The sequence below is a fragment of the Pteropus medius genome, unplaced genomic scaffold (genome assembly GCF_902729225.1).
Source record: "Pteropus medius unplaced genomic scaffold, Ma_sr-lr_union100, whole genome shotgun sequence".
In the NCBI taxonomy this organism is placed as follows: Eukaryota; Metazoa; Chordata; class Mammalia; order Chiroptera; family Pteropodidae; genus Pteropus; species Pteropus medius.
Genome location: NW_024347862.1, coordinates 2537991 through 2555825, shown reverse-complemented (window position 1 = coordinate 2555825; position 17835 = coordinate 2537991). Strand labels below are relative to the sequence as shown.

The 17835-nt window shown below is 36.8% G+C and overlaps 1 protein-coding gene and 1 pseudogene across 12 annotated transcripts in view; one reads left to right on the top strand and one right to left on the bottom strand.

Annotated features, from left to right (window-relative positions):
• The window catches only part of OPCML (opioid binding protein/cell adhesion molecule like), a 477723-nt gene that overhangs the window by 227529 nt on the left and 232359 nt on the right, over positions 1–17835 (top strand). The gene's annotated exons all lie outside the window — the stretch shown is intronic.
• On the bottom strand, positions 14056–14174 carry LOC120615696 (uncharacterized; annotated as a pseudogene).

The following is a 17835-nucleotide window of genomic DNA, read 5'->3' as shown; positions in this document are numbered from 1 at the left end:
AGCGGAAATAGGCATTAAGTGAACATGCTTTATGCCCATGACTCAAAATAAATACCAACTAGAACAATGATAGAGGCCCAAAGGAAGTTGCTGCTCCTTTTGGGATCCCTTGTATAAAACCCCAGTTACACGCTGCAGATGTCATTGAACCCCAGGCTAATTTAATGATTTACATTGTTGAGAAAGGATTAGTGAAACTTCCCATTTCAATGGTCTGTTCCTAATTTGCATCTTTAACGAGGTGGGATCCAAGCCAGGTTCTGCTCCTTTGTGTTTATTTTGCAGGAACTGTGTTTATTTCTGATAATTACAAATAAATCTTTCTTCCTTTTCTCAAACTGTCTGAATAAAAGATGTTGGGAGTATGTTAACTCCATAGCTAGAATAACTATAAAAAAAAGCTAGAAGTAAAATCCAATTATAACTCTTTCAAAATGTAATTAATGTTTTCTTCTCAAAGAGGATGGTTGCTACATTTCATTTTGAAACATTTGTCTTCTTCTTTGTAGTTTCTTGCAGCTTGTCTAAGAGAAACTTACACCACAGGGAGCAGTGACTCCAAACCAGGATGTCATGACCGGGTGTGTCAAGAAAAATGATAGAACTGGGGGAAATGTAGGTTAGAAAGTACTAAAGTCTAGACTTTAAATTTGATGAAGCAGCTTTCTGATTCATCTTCAAAGAACTCAGAAAACCAAAGCAAATCTCTCAAAGTTGACTAATTTTAAAAGTCTGTCAAAGAAGCAAGGGGGGAAATGTTATATGTATTTCTGAATTCAACTAAGACTGATGCCATTCAGAAGTATTTAAAAGCCATTTCAATGACCACAAAAACTGAAAAGAGAAATTTTGTTCTCATCTATTGCAATAGATGACCGGTGTGGAGATGGTGGGCCAAAATGAAACCTCATTATGATTTCTTTTTTTTTTTTTTGAGCAAGTCTAAGCCAAAAACACTAATCTAAAAGTTCCATCTAATAGCTGTATAACTTTTGAGCTCAAACTGTTATTTTTTTTCCCCTATAACTTTAAGACAAATGAGAAATTCAAGTGAAGAAAATCAACCCGGGAGAGACATTCATCATCCTATGAGAGTGACCATAAAGTTATTTATTTGTCTGTGTGTTGGTTGGTTTTTGATAAAATACACACCAACAGCAAATCTTCACAAAACAAAGATTTTTTCTCATTCTTCACCTCTGTTTTTCTGTGCATACATAGATCATGTCTATCACATAATAGGCACTCAAGACATATTTGTTAAATTAATGACTCCACTGGCTTTATAAGTATAATCTTTATTTTCATAACAGGACTAGGGACTTTTAATTCTATTGAGGTGGAAAAATATAAATTACAGTTCATAGAAGGCAAAAAATAAATTTAATTTAGATTTAATATCTTTGTCTCCTGTGGAAATGGCTTTATCTTCTTGTGTGTCAATATATCCTGCTTTATATTAAAGACATGAGATGTAACATGAATTAGGAATAAAAGGATGAGTTTTATAGTCAAACTAGGTATACCACTTACTAACTATATGACCTGGGGCAACACTATTTGACCTGTCTGAGACTCATGTTACTAATGTGTAAAATGGGAATTAATCCACCTATCTCACAAATGTTGAGAGAATGCATGTACAGGATCTGAATTCAGTTTCTGGCATGCATTCTAAGTGATTAAACAATGACAATAGCTAATAATTTTTATTATCATCAGTATTAAACAGTTGATCTCCTCTACTAATTTACATATTCACTGACAGGTATGCTAAGTTCTTTACTTTTAATCTCTCAGTTATAGCTTTCTGTTCTGCATTGTATAGCTGCTAACACATATTTACAAAAGTGATTTTTAAAAATAGTGATAAACAGCATTATATTATTTGCTATTTAACTAAATCTTATGGAAATATAATAACAGAATATTAAAAAGGTTTAGTACTAGTACTAAATTCTGTACTGAATTCAAGAGGAACATTCAGAAAGGGAAAACTCAGGGAGACAAAATTATGAAGTACCTGTAAATAGTACTTAGAAACATTGGCTAATAAAGCTGTGATGGATCTTAGATATGGTATAATACAGTTCCATTCTTTCAAACAGTGTGACTTGCCCAAAGTCACTTGTCCAAGACTCCTCAGAGATCTGCTCCATATTTTCACAGAGACAGCTAGCTAACCTGATCCATGAATTGGCACAAATGTGTTTAATATCATTCTGGGAGACGATGTGATATGCATCCTAAAGATGAAGTGAAAATACCAAGAATATCAAGCCATAGTAAAGGACAAATTGCATTCACGAATTATGGTTTATAAGCTTCTTTAACAAACTCCTACTTTTATTCTCACAATGTGTCCAAAATGGAGTCATCACACTTTTAAAGATGAGGAAGTTGAAGTTCTATGAAGCTATTTAATTTATCCAAAGTCATACATGTGATACTTAGCAGGTCTTGCACTTGACACTAGGTTTTGTGACTCTCAGTGACCTATGTTTTCCGGTTATGAAAGCTTTATTTTCACAGAGGTAAACCCTCTTAAGTTTGAAAAAAAAAATCAAACCAACAGACTTTTTCTTTTAAGAAAATGCCATACCTATCAACTTTTTCTTATCAGTCATTCAATACCTAATTAAACATAGCATAATGTAAATAAAAACTCTTTCAACTACTTAGATCTAAGTTGTGTATTAAACTAATAAGAATAACATATCTAGAATCAGAATACATGAGTTTGAGGCTTAGTTCCTCTGTGTGACATTGAAGACACTATTTTGCCTCTGCTCCCAGTCTGTCTGATGGGGAATGTTTGTGAAGGTGGTGTAGCCCCTGCAAAGAGGAAGAGGTCAATGGCCCCCACCATGCAGAAGAATAGGCCCTCTAGGGCACAGAGTGATTGAGGTCCACTCATTGTAAGGGCTTATAGAACAGAAATTAATATCTAGCATTTGCTATGTTGAGAATGGGAAGGAGATCTTATTGGAGAGAGATCAACTTTTACTTATAGGTGATTTAGGTTCTTTACATAGGTCCTGGACCAGAAAGTTCACTTCTCCTCCTGGTTATTCTCTTGAGGAAACGTTAATTACCTCCTTAATACCTTTTTATGGCTCTGTGAGCACAATCGCATAGTAAGACCTTGGCTCTGAACACACATTCTCAATATGCAGGTTCTTCATTAGTATCCCAAAGCTGATTGCTTTCTCTTGACTCAAATTCTACTTCTTATTTAGCAAGTGTTTTAAAGAGACTGCTCTCTTTTTTTAACCTTACAAATGTTAAAAAAAAAAAAAAAAAAAGATGGTATGCTATGGATCATAAAGGTATTTTGGAGTTCTTTCTCCTTGCAGCCCCTTCCTCTGGGTAACGTGAGACCCTGGGGTCTTGCCATCTTCTTTGTTAGTGACTCTGTCAGCTTAGATAGAAAGAACTACCAGAAAAATGAGACTTGGAGGGCAAGTCCTTCAGCATCAAAACATGAATCATTTGGCCTCACTCTCTTCTGGTTGCCTTGTCCCTCAGAGAAGAACCGAAGGACAGCCAGACATTCCTAGCTGATGGAATCCTGGCAGCTGGGGAAGTTCTCAGCAGTTGTGATGATGCTCTGCCTTCACAAATGCCAGGCTGGCCCAATGCTTACCTGAGAGCAGAGGCCACTAGGCATGGAGAAGGAAGAAACAGAGCAGCATATAAGAAAAAGCAGACAGTGTCTGCTGCAGAATCCTCCTGGTGGGGGCAGCTTGTCAATGCCATTAATGAAGCCAGGCATACACTGCCAGAGTGATTCAAGTGGGGGCCTGGCTAATAGGCCCCAGAGCAGAAACTGACCAGTTTCGCTATTGGAATATAAAGAGCTTATCAACAGTGTTATCTGTATCGTTGACACTAAGTAAAATAATTCCTTAGAAAACTTCAAAATTAGCATTTAAGAATGAAAAATCGTTACAATTACAGCCATGGTAGCAAGGCAGCTGTTGCCCCAGGTCCCTCCTCCATGCATCTTCTCACTTGACTGCACTTAGAGCCAAGGCCCTTGTCTCTTTAAGGTTCCTGAACCTGAAATTTTTCTTCTTTGGTTCTGAGGGAGGTGGGTCAGGCCTATATTTATGTGAGTAAAGGGAGCCACTGCCTACATGGTAAAAGATCTTTGAACACCTTGCCAAGGGGCTAATTTTTCTCCTATTTGGGAAGAAATTCTGCCTATTAGTATCAGTCCTTTACACTTGGTAATACAGATAATTGGCCAGAGAAGGTCATTACTAAAATAAACAAGCTACCTGAGAGGATGTGGGTTAATGAGAGAGGCCTACACTAAGGTGGTATTAGCTTGGTGGTAGAGCATTTGGATCCCAGCCCTAAGCGGGTGGGCAAGAGGTGGGTCCATTGAGTGGCGGTTTGACCATGGCTGTGCAGCTCCAGGGATCCCCCAGCATAGTCCATAGCTCTCCAAATTTACCACAGCTATTGCAGTTCATAGACTCGAGCACATTTCTAAATACATATGGGTTTATATGGGTTTTCTTTTGAATTCACAAAAGAAAAGAAAAATTAAAAGAAGAGGAAATTGAGATAAAGTTGTTTCTAGTGTTATATTTTCTAAAAGAAATCTTTCTTTGGATGCATATTACCTCCTACCCCCACCCCTGCATCCCCAAACAGTTCTTGGGATAAACATCACCTGAGACTCAGAAGTTCACAGTAGTAACATAAACTTTGGTTACCTAAAGACCACATTAAAAGAGCAATGAGGATACTTCTTTCAAGAATACCCTCCTTCATGGCTTAAATATGACCCCCCCCTCCTTTTTAAATAATAGCTTTATTGAAATATATATTCGCAGAATTGTGCAACTACGTATACAATTTCAGAACATTTTCATTACCTCCCCCGATTAACACCATATCTATTAGCAGTCAATCTCAATTTACCTAATCTTCCCTACTAATCATAGGAAACCAATAAATGGTTTTCTGTCTCTATAGATTTGCTTATTCTGAGCATTTTATATGAGTTAAGTCATATGATAGGTGGTCTTTTGAGACTGGCTTCTCTCACTTAGCCTAATGCTTTCAAAGTTCACCCATATGAGAGCAGGTATCAGGACTTCATTCTTTTTATGACTGAAAAATAATGCATTCAATTGAAGTTGTTTCCGCTTTTTCTCCATAATGAGTGATGCTATGTGAACATTCATGTGCCACTTTCTACGTGGACAGACGTTTTCATTTCCCTTGGGCATATGCCTATTGGTGTTGCTGGGTCATATGTTAATTTATGTTTAAGCTTCTGGGGAACTGCCATGCTATTTTCCAAAACAGCTGCCTCATTTTACATCCCCACCAGAGATGCATGAGAACTCCAATTGTTCCACAACCTCACCAATGCTTCCTATTTACTTTTTCTTTTTCTTTTTTTTCTAAATTATAGATCCTCTATTGGGTATAAAATGACATCTCATTATGGTTTTTATTTGCATTTCTCTGATGACTAATGATGTTCGGCTTCTTTTCATGGGCCTATTGCTTATTAATATATCTTTTTTGGAGAAATGTCTATTCGAATCATTTTAAAAATGGGGTCGTCTGTCTTTTTTGTTGAGTTCCCATATATTCTGGAAACAAGCCACTTAGCAGATACATGATTTGCAATATTTTTTATATGCTGTGGATTTTCTTTTGACTTTCTTGGTTGTGTTCTTTGAAGTACAAATCTTTTTTTTGTTGTTTAATTTTAATGAAGTGCAATTTACCTACTTTTTTATTTGTTGCTTGTGCTTTTGGCATCTAAAAGACCATTGCCTAATCCAAAGTCAAAAAGTTTTATACCTATCTTTTCTTTTTTTTTTTCATTTTTTCAATTACAGTTGACATATAATATTAGTTTTAGATACATAATGTAGTGATTAGACATTTATATAACTTACAAAGTGATCGCCCTGATAAATCTAATGCCCTTCTTACACCACACATAGTCATTACAATAGTACTGACTATGCTGTACTTTATATCCCGCGACTGATTTTATAAATAGCAATTTGTATATCCTAATCCCTTCTTTTCAACCATCCTCCTAACCCCCATCTCATCTGGCAACCATAAAAATATTCTCTGTATCATGAGTTTGTCTCTTGTTTGTTCGTATGTTTGTTTTGTTTTTTAGATTACACATAAAGTGAAATCATATGATATTTTTCTTTCTTTACCTGACTTATTTCACTTATCATAATGACCTCTAGGTCCACCCAAGTTGCCGTAAATGGCAAGATTTCATTCTGTTTTATGGCCAAGTAATATTCAATTGTGTATATGTACCACATCTTCTTTATCCACTTGGGTAAGGCAAAACAAAAGAAAAAATAACAAATGGACTGTATTAATCTAAAAAGGTTTTGCACAGAAAAGGAAATCTTCAACAAACGAAGTGACAACCTACTAAATAGAAGATATTCAACAATGATCCATCTGATAAAGGGTTACACCTATGTTTTCTTCTAAGAGTTGTATAACTCTAACTCTTACATTTAGGCCTTTGATCCATTTTGAGTTAATTTTTGTGAATGACATGGGGTAGAGGCCCAGTTTTATTCAATGCATATGGATATCCAGTTGTTCCATCACTACTGAAAAACTGTTCTTTCCCCCACTTAGTTGTCTTGACATTCTTGTCAAAAATCAATTGACTATAGATGTGCAATTTATGTCTGACTTTTCAATTCTATTTCATTGATCTAAACATTTATCTTTATGCCAGTATTACACTGCCTTGATTATCATAGCTTTGCAGTAAGTTTTGAAATTGAGAAGAGAGAATTCTCTTTTTCCTCCTTTTTCTAAGATTTTTTGACTATTTTAGATCTCTTGAATCTCCATATGAATTTAAGGAACAGCTTGCTAATTTCTGAAAAGAAGGTAGATATAATTTTGAAAGAGATTTAATTGAATCTGTAGATCAATTTGGAGAATAATGCCATCTTAATAATATCCAACCTTTCAATCTATGAACATTGGATGTCTTTCCATATATGTAGGACTTTGTTTCAACAACATTTTAGGTTTTAGAGTGTAAGTTTTATACGTCTTTTATCAAATTTAGTTTAACATATTTTATTCCTTATTGTGCTAACATAAATAGAATTGTTTTATTAATTTTATTTTCAGTTATTTTATTGCTAGTGTATAAAAATGCAACTGATTTTTCTATATTTATGTTATATTCTGAAATCTGACTGAACTTGTTTATTCATTCTAATAGATTTTAGGGGCTTTCTTAGAATTTTCTATATATAAGATTATGTCATCTGCAGAGAGATCATTTTATTTCTTCCTTTTCAATCTGGATGCCTTTTATATAATTTTCTTGCATAATTGCTGTGGCTACAATCTTTCATACAATGTTAAATGGAAGTGTTTAAGCATCCATTTTATCCAGAATGTACTTAACTACACAACAAAATATATTGGGGGATGGGGTACAACTAGAGGTATACATTATTTATATGTGTGTATGTGTATGTAGAACATTGGCATGAAGCACATGTACATATTCAGTCATATTCTGGGTGTAGCAAAAATTAAATCACTAAACTACACCTTCTAGATGCTTTCTAATATGACTCACCTTTTAAGCCTGGCCTCTCTTCTTAGAGCGTATTGCTTTCAACTACACATAGGAAGGAATATATGAATAGTAGCTTATTTAAAAATGCTTACTAGAGAAGCTTAACTTAAAAACGAGATACTTTAGAGTGGATAATGTAATTTTATTCATCTTCATGAAGGATTACCATAGGGAGGACAAACTGGATTTATTTGTTTTATAAGAGGAAGAGCTAGGACTAGTGGGTGGGCATTAGAGAGGTGGATTACAACTTAGTATAAGGTCTCCCAAAAACTCAGCTACCCACATCAGAATAAACTCCTTGTCAGTTTAATAAACTTCTTTCATAAGCTTTCTGAATCATTTATATAAAGTAAAAAATTTTTACTTAGAAGTATTATGATTTTAAGAATTTAATAAACTTTAATAAAAATGTGACATTATCACCCCTTAAAGTTACTAAAATAGTCTTTGAAATTAACTTAATTTTATAAGACATGGACCACTCCACCCTGGATTTGGGGTGACACCCCACATAGATTTGGGGTAACGTTTCCTCTTTGTCAAGAGATCAACAACTTAAACCGGCCTACTTTCCATGTAAAATATACAAAACAAAATAAATATGATTATTCACTGGGGCTATCCCCCTGCTAAAAAAAGTTCAGCTTTGAATGATGATGCCAGGTTTCCTCCCAGGCCATCTGTTGGGCCTGGCTTAGCTTCTTGAAAATTTAAATGCTTCTTGTTTCAGATGCTTTTGAATTTCTGTTCCCTAGATGGCCCTTCCACCCACAGCAAAATTATAAGCCTCTTTTATCTATCTGTGTTTCTGCTTCCCCTCTTAGCTCTAACACTAAGGTTTGTCTTTTGTATTTACAACAATAAAATGTCTTCAGAGGTGAATATGATGCCTTGAGGAGAATGTTAATGTACATTTGCCTTTGTTCTTAATTAGGTTCCTTCAAGGGAAAACCTCCCGGCCTGGTTTATTTTCTAGCTTTGTCAGAGCTTGTCTGCTTTATCTAAACACTTTGAAGAAGTCTCTTCACCCATATACTGCCTGTATGCTTACCATATAGATTTTTATAATACCAGTCAATTGGAAAAGGGTAGAACATAAGCAGTATAGATAAAGAAATGCCTTAGAATAAATTGCTAGTGGGAGAAAGAGAGCCAAGGGGTGGGAGGTGGGGGAGTGAGAGACAGAGAGAGACAAAAAGAGAGAAACAGAGAGAGAGAAAGAGTGGTGAGTGAAAGGGATAGAGTACAGCTTTACAGAATTGCAAGGATTTGGGTTCAAATTGTGTACTTACTATTTAGTTTTTGGCCTCAACTCTGCTTCTGGGAAAAGTTAAGATTGCTGTTTCCACAAATCATAGCAAGGTGAGAAAATATGGATGGAAAAATTCTCCCTATAGAGTTCTAAATGGTTAGAAACAAATGTTCCTTTCTGTCTGATCCATAGTTCCCAATACCCAATGCCCATAACAGAATTTGGTTTCTCTCTGAACCTCTGAAGAACACCTCCCCCTTTCAGACAGGCCTCCTCTTATTGTTCCTAGCCAAACTGGAGCACAAATGGAATTCATAAGCCTTGATTTAGTTGATTGGCTAAATATTGCCTCTTATTCAGCGGGGCATCTAGAACTTTTGCTCAGATTCTTGTGCTTACAGATTACTCTTGGTTGGTTTCTTCTTTTGGTTCTAAGAACAGTCAAATAGAAATTTTCAGATGTCTGATGTCCCATCCACCCCTATCTCTCTTTGGTCTGTTTCTCCCTATAAGCTCCACAGTTTCATTTCTATCATCATCATCATCATCATCTTCATCTATTACCATGTTTTGTTTTGTTTTGTTTTAGGAGCCTCAGTTCTTAACCTTGTCCATATTCTCTAAGAACAAGCCAAAAGTGTGAGTAAAACACTTAACTGTTTCTAGTGTAAGGAAGAATGGCACCACTTACAGGGGAATAAAAGCAAGTGATTGTGCAAAATGTAAACTTTAAAATGTATAACAGTAACCTTTTTGTTTATAGGTATGAATGATTATAAGTATCAACAGGACAAATACTAATTAGGACTTTTTATTTTCTAAAACTTGACAAGTGAAGGCCTAAAAAAATAAAATCTCTTGGATCTTGAAGGAATGAGATCTAAGACCCCAGACTCTCTCACTCCCCATGTTCATTTACCCTGGCACATGAGAGAGGGTGGAACTCTTGATGAGGGTTTTCAGAATGTCTCCGTATGTCATCCTAAGCATGAAGGAATAACAGTGACACTGAATCTAATAGGAAGCAATGAAGAACCAGAAGTATGTTGTCTCCTTCAGGATGTGTCGTGTCTACCGTCAGAGAGGGATCAAGCCTACTGTAAATGCAGTAGGTGGAGGGTCCTGGAGGAGCTTTATTGGTTTGGAAACAATTCTCACTCTCTAATTACCTCCTGAGGATGGCTGCAGAAAGCAAAGTGGAGGTCTTGCTGAGCTCCTCAGGTGGCTTCGAGTGACTCTGGCGCTACAATAAAATAACAAATATGTTATAAACAGCTTCAGCTTATGGGCAGCTGCACACACAGAGCCTAGAGAGAGATGGAAGTGCCTGATTTAAGCCTCTTCTTTCCAAAATCCCTGACTGCTTTAGTCCTTAATGAGGGGAGGAGATGGGTCTTTGGAAATGCTTTAGATTGAGTATTTATAAGAACCCAGATGCACCAGAACTCTCCCTTACGTATTACTGCCCTGATTCTTCAGTGCACAAGATGAATAATTTACCAAAAATCACATGTAAGTATCTCTTTATTATTCATTACAATGAACTGAGACAGGAGTAATTCTCCACTCTGCTGGACTCCCTGAGGGCTTAACCAGACTGCTTGCTTTCTCATAGTTAATTTGAGTGGAAGGAGACTTTACTCTTTGGACATGTGGCCTAACTAGGACTTATGCTAGTTGAGGAGAGCCTGAGAACAGGAGAGTGGGAGGACTGAACCCATTGACAGTAAGGACAGTGTAAAGTCAAGTTTTAAGAACACTGGCGGCAGATCTGTTGGGTGCCAGGTATTGAACAGTTACAAAGGAATTGTCAAAGAATAACAGGAATCATTTGTAGCCAATGTGTGCTTAGGAAGTGCATAATTATTTCAATATTCACCTGGGTAGAACACAATTCAAAAGGTGCGTCCGTTAGCTGAAAAGTGTGAAGTAAATTATACATTTTTCAACCAATCTAAAGTTTTATTTCTTTCTCTTTTCTTTTTAAAAATCTTTCTTTCTCTTATTTCCCTCCCTTTCTATCTCTTTGTATCTCACTCTATAACATTATTTATTTAAAGTCTATGGCAAGGAAACTCAGCCTTCCCACATTATAATGAATAACTGGGTTTTTGTGGCATATCTTCTGAAACACTCTCAGAAACAGGTTTCTATGGAAAGACCCTCCTCTATACAGAACACCATAAACTCAGCCTGTGTTTTTTGAGCACTTTCGGAGTACTATTGCATACAATTTCTGCCCCTTACTCAGCAGGTGAGTAAAATGCAGCAGGCCAAAGAAATTCAGGTTGCCTTCAGGTCAGACTTCCTGTTCTTTTGGTTCCCTCTGAGCACTCGAGAAAATTCCAGGAGTGAAGAATATCCTCTTCCTTCCAGACTGACAACAGCTGGCACAGAACTTTAGGTGATATAAATTAAAATCAATGACTCTCTAGGCCTGAACTGGAAACATTTGCAAAAGTTTCCTGTGACTTTATTGCCCCCAGAGAATATCTCTCTTTGGGCCTCTCATGGCCCAAGGAAAGATTTTTGCCTGCCTTCTATTTTATTTTTTTAAGGAGAGATAGTTCACATAATCTATATAAAATAAGCCACTATTCTGGAAAAGATGATTGGCTTATTAAAAATACATAACATATATTTTTAAACAGGCAGAGTCGACGTTATACAGAAGTGCTTGTAAGAATGGAAAACACTGGTAAAAGTATCACTTCTCAATTCCTCTTCCATCTGTCCGAGCTCATCCGTCTATTTAATGAGGTTTTTATTTATAAAAACTCAAATAAGGTTTCGTTCAGATGTATAGTCTGTTCAGAATGGCACAAGATGAATCAAGAAAACTTATTGGACTCCCAGGTGACCATGAAGCCACAATCACTTAACACACACAATCACTATTTCCAAACTTGAGAAGTATGATCTATTAGTTGGGATCCAAAGAGGTAGAATCCTAGTTAATTTTCCAAACTTCATAACTAATGTATGTGTAGATTGGAAAATGAACACTAAGAGAAAAGCAGAATTATTATAATGCTTTCAATACCATTATGCTTTAGTTTTGAGTAATTATAGAAATATAATAATAAACATGTATTGATTACAGTGTCAGAAATTTGATAATAGTATTAAAATGATTGTTTCTTTAATAGTCTCCACAATCTATGCTTTTTTTAAAATATGATTTCCATTTATAAATGAGAAAACTGATGCACACAAAGGGTCAAGAGTTTATAAATTACAAACCTGTGACTCATTAAAGTATTTATTCTCTTAAGTAGTATATTACACAAAATTTCTGTAATAGGATAAAGGCTAATGAATTTTCAGCATATTTTTTGGTTTCAAAAATAAATCAGTCTATTCACAGTTTCTGATAAGTTTCACCTGAACCCAAAAGAAGACAGCTTTTTATATACACTGATCCAGAGAAAGAATGACCTTTGAGGTTTTGCCTGTCTTTGGGATTCCATGATCCCTTACATTATATGTGGGAAGGTATTTGCAGGGAAATCCGTGGGCTGTAATTTCTGCACTGCCAGACTCTTTGCTCCCACGATACTCATGCTGGGAGCCTGTGGCTGACTTGCTCCATTTCTCAAAAAGATATCAAGCTCCCCAGACTCTCTGCTTTTAATTTAAAATTTTAATATATACTTTTCCATGGATGATACTGAGACAGACATGGCCATGAGTAAATATGTCAAGATAATCTATTGAATGGAATTAAAATGATGTGTGCTTAGGAAACATTTTAATTTCATCTCGCTCACTTTTTTGCCAACTATAATGAACAAATTGGGAGGCTGAGTTTTAAAACTGTGCAGGATGTGGAGGAAGGGACTTCAGAGTGGGAGCCAGTGGCAAATAAATAATGTGAATTATTCTGGGTGGCTTTGCAAGGCATCCCTGAGTAGCCAAAGGGCAGGTTCTGAAACAGCTATCTAGGACAGGTAGGCAGGTGAAAGCAAAAGCCCTCCTTGCCTTTTACAACTCCTTATGGAGTTCTGCACCATTGTTGAGGTCCAGAGAGGCAAGGAATATGTGGCAGGAAGATAGGAAAGGAGATATTTTTATCTTTCTTAACATAAAAGACACTTTTCCTCTTTACCCAAGGGTTTATTGCTTCTGAAATGGTTTTGCTTATGCTGTAGCACTGTCTTTTAAGACAACGTCACAAAAGAAGAAAATGGAAGAAAAGGAGACATGTCAAAGCCACACAGTGATTCCAGATATGAACTGGCTATCTGCACACGACTTGCCCAGTTCTGTGGAGAGACCCTTTGCTAAAATCTGTGCTTGTTCTTCATCTACCCTAAAATGTACCCTTCCCACTGCCTTGGAAAAACACTTTTACCAGCTACTGGTGTCTCCTTGGGTTGAGAATGAGGCTCTTAGATTAATTTTCACTTTTGCTTAGCATCCTGCAGTATATGTAATTTCTTAAAGAAAGTGAATGTTCTTCTCTAAAGGTCACACCTAAAGTAATCCATTCAATTGTGATCTTACCCGCATCATCCCAATACTTTTAATCTCTTTGGCACTTAAACAGTTTTCATTTGGTTTCAGTAATGTCTCAGTCAGCTTGAGAATGGAATAGTCTGGGTCTCTGGTTCTTCTAAATTGAGGGTTGTCCTATTTACACAGTGAAGCTGCCCAAGACAAAGACAGTATTGCATAAGCTATCGGGGCCTGCAGGCCTACTGCATTCTCTTTCAGGTGCGCACAATTGTATTGATTGATCTCTCAATTATGTATTTTTAGAAATACAGCATTTTACCAACCACTGGTCATCAATCTAGAAACTGTCCCATCAAACATCGTGTCAACACATTGTGAATGAGACCTGATAAAAATACAAAGTTAAAGTTTTCTCAATGGCTTTAGCTGAGAAAATCAACCTTAGAGGGAAATGAAATCCTACTGCAAAACTCTACATTGGTTAAATACAAAATACTTCTGAAAAGCAAGAAATTTGGTAGAAAAAAATCTCATTAGAAGTGAAATAATCTATAGGTAAACTGGAAAAGCACTGGATTGATTTGCTAGGTAATACTTAAAATATAAATTTCATGTTATTTCTTTTCTTTTAGGCAAGGCAACCCTTAGTTGACCTCACAGATTGCAAGGACCTTGTCAGCTTACAATCTCTTACTATTATATATTTTTTAATGTTTTACACCTACAGCACCTGGTCTTCCTAGGTAGTCTCCCACCCAAAAACTAACCAGGACCAACCCTACTTAGCTTCCGAGATCAGACGGAATTGGGTTTGTTAAGGTTAGCATGGCCGTAGACTCGTGTTATTTCTGATCTATTAGCCAGCAATATAATCCATCTTGATATGGGCTCAAACAACCCTAAATCAAATCTCATTCCTTATAGATTTGAAAATACATACAGAGAAGACTTCAGAACTCCTTGGAAAATGATAAGCAAATATATTCAATATCACTTAGTTAAACTAACATATACTTCCAAATAACAGAGGTTGATATTTGTTCCAAGTGAAGCAAAACAGCTCTCTGACAATAGTAATAAAGCAGGCACTGTTTAAAGAATGTTTATTATTTGCCAGGTGCAGTTCTGACTCTTGTACTGAATTACTTCATTCAGCCTCATAATAACATGGAATAACACTAGGAAGTAAATGTTTTCATCCTACTTCACAGATGGGGAAATGGAGGTTCTGAGAAGTTAAACAAAAGGCTTGTTCTAGGGCCATCTGTTATTAAGTACAGAGCCCTTGTCCATCTGATATTAAGGCCTTCTCTTTAGCCCCACAGTATATGGTCTCTATAATATTCAATTTACACGTGTCGTTGAAACTTATAAAGAACTCTTACCTTCCACTATTATTCTCGATATTGTCAAGATCCATCTAGATGATCCATCTAGCCTCAAAATTAGTGTAATCTCTGGAAAAGGACCATCCTTGCATGGTCAACACATATTTCTACTTTCTTTCATGTAAAGTTTCTTTCATTCCAGCTCATCTGCTCAAGAACCTCGTTAAGACTTCCAGTACACAAAACCCACCAGGTTTTCTATCCACCAGCCCCTCCAATTTTCAATTCTCCTTTTATAAATTATTATTTTTAATTCCTCTAATACTTGGCATGTTTTCTCTTGCTCATCTGGCATATTCTAACATTGGATGAACCCACCCGTCCACATTCTCTATGTCTGCAGCTGAGCAGCTGAGCAGCTGAGCAATACTGGAGAGGATCCTTAAAGCTAGCAGAGTATCATCACTATAAATCCTTGGCTAGCAGCTACAAACAGGACCTCAGCAGTGCCTGTAACTCCTAGTACAGTTCCCCAATAATTTTGCTCTCATTTTATGCAACAGCTATTTCACTTTTTCTTGCTTCTGCCTTTTCCTTTCTCCCACTCTCTCATTCACCTTCAACCAATAACTTTGCCCTATACTTTAGAGAAAATAGAAACCACCACTCAGACCCTTGCTTTCAAGTAGTCAGGTCCACAAACATATCTATGTTTCTATTTTTTTCTTCTTTTATGATACAACAGATGAAACACCTTCCCATCATGTGTTTAAATCTCATATTTCCCCACCTTAACTATAAAATTTCTCTGTCAGTTATCATCTATCTCTGGTAGGTGAGAGGTGTTCTCATTCAATAAGATTGACCTCATTAGTATATACTTATATCATGGAATGTAAAAAAGACTGATTCTTGTAGTATTCCCAGTTGCATCTCTAGTGACTAAAACTGAGCTACTCAAAGTGCTGTGCCCAACACATTAGCATAATTACAGAGCTTGTTGGAAATGCAGGTCTGTGGTCCCTATCCAAACTAAGTGAATTAACTAGATGAACAGGTAATTTGTGGGCATATGAAAGTTTGAGAAGTCCTAACACCCAGTAGATATTCAGTAAATATTTATAAAATAAATAAGCCCCCAAGTGTTTCCACTCTTAAATAAATAAACAAATAAAAAAAAAATCCTCTGGAGAGCCCAATGCTCTTTTTGACTTTATTTCTCTTTCCACCTTGGCTGCCAACATTCTTGAAAGTGTTGTCATCAACACTCCACTCTCCTTTCATTCCTAACCCTTTTCCTTCACCCTGGCTCCCCACCTCTCCCTTCAGCTACAGACCTTTTTGTTACATGACTACTCTCTCATGTCTACAGGGCTACAATAGTCCCTTCACTAGTTCTTCCACCTCTTGTCCTGCAACAGTTCATCCTCTAAAAGGAGTCCAGCATATTCTTGTGAAAAGCATAATTTAAAACACGGCATGCTTCTCCTTCAACCTATTCGAGGATTCCCTGTTACACTTAGAATAAAATGCAGACTTTTTTATTGTGCACATGTACACCTCCCGAGCCTCATGCAATCTGCTCATTTCCCCGTCTGCCTTGCTTTGGCCACTCTAGCTTCCATTCTGTTCCTTACTTGAGTCAACCTTTGTCCCAGGGGCTATGCATCTGTCCTGTCCTCTATCTTAAATGCTCTCCATAACCAACACATGTACCTGGTGTTCTATCTCAGTTTTCTATCTTAGAATAATTGCTACTTCTTTAGAAAAGCCTGTCTTTAGAGTATGTATCTGAGCAGGGCTTCCCATGCCATACCCTATACATGATAGTCCTAGCGGTCCCCTCAGTTAGTTTGCAATAGTACGCAGGTATTCTTGAGATCTGTTGATTGAATACTGCTACAAATACTGCTATAAATCTAAAAATGCCATGAGGGTAGAGACAGTGATTCTCTATTTAACATCTTATCCCTACAGTCTGGCACTTGGTGAGTGCTTAGTAAATATTTGTTAAATGAATGGGTGAATGTACACTTTTTATTATATCCATGAATGTGATAGGGTATCTTTTAAATGCCCTATTATTCTATCATTCCTCTGAGATCATAATAATTTTGAAGGCAGGCACTGTCTCTTATGATGGCTTTGGTTATGATTTTTATTTTGGCCTAGCCTCTGTCTCCTTGGAACACTAAAGTTATCTACCAAACACATCCTGCGAATTTAGAGTGACTTGGAGTATGAGAAGAAGCCAGTTCAGTCACTCAGTATTTTGTTCAGAGAGCGTTCTTTTGCCTTTTCATCTACCCTTTCTTTTCATGATTATGTTTAGCTACCCTGTGCTTTACCTTCTATTACCGTGATAGGAATTCTCCTCCTCTCTCCTCCCACAGCCATGCAGTTTAACTCCTCTTTTGTGGTCGTAAGCAATTTCCACCTCTTTGCGGAGCCATCTTCTCACATAAATCACTCCCTTCATTTTCCTTCACTGTATCAGGTGCTCTGTTCTGAACTGCCTTCAGCCAGCTGCCTCATTTGGGTGATGAGGTGGTAAAGTTGCTCTCTGTATTCAGGTAGAGCCATGACTGTGCTTGTGGGGACGGGAAGGTCCCGTTGCCAGCTTGAAGACACAGTGAGCACTGTTCTGATGGACTCATATATCATTGGTCATGGATGAAACCACAATATATCATCGTCTTGCAGCTGATTTTCTGCTTCAGGTGACACCATTTTCAGGATACCCTACACCTTCATTGATTTTGTTTTAAATACTTTATTTCTTCCAGGGCCTTCATCCTGCATGCATAGAATATGTTTTCTCCTTTTCTCTGGATAACACCCATCCCCTCTGCCCTACACTCTTTCTGTGTATTAATGTGACTGTCCACTCCAGCTGCGATTAGTGTGGCACCATCTTCCAGTTAGGAACATTACGCATATGACATGTAAAAGTCAGCCTCTTGCACCACTGAAAGAAATATTCCCTTCTTGGGCCCTCCCTAAATAGCTCTAATCTACCCCCTCCCATTCTTCTACAGAGGTTCTCATATCTATTCTCCATCAATACCTTATCAGCAAATATTAGCTCTAGCAGAGTTATTATTCTTGTTGAAATTTTGACTATCTGAATTATAAAGTTTTCTCTTACATAATTTAGAGTCCTTGGTGAT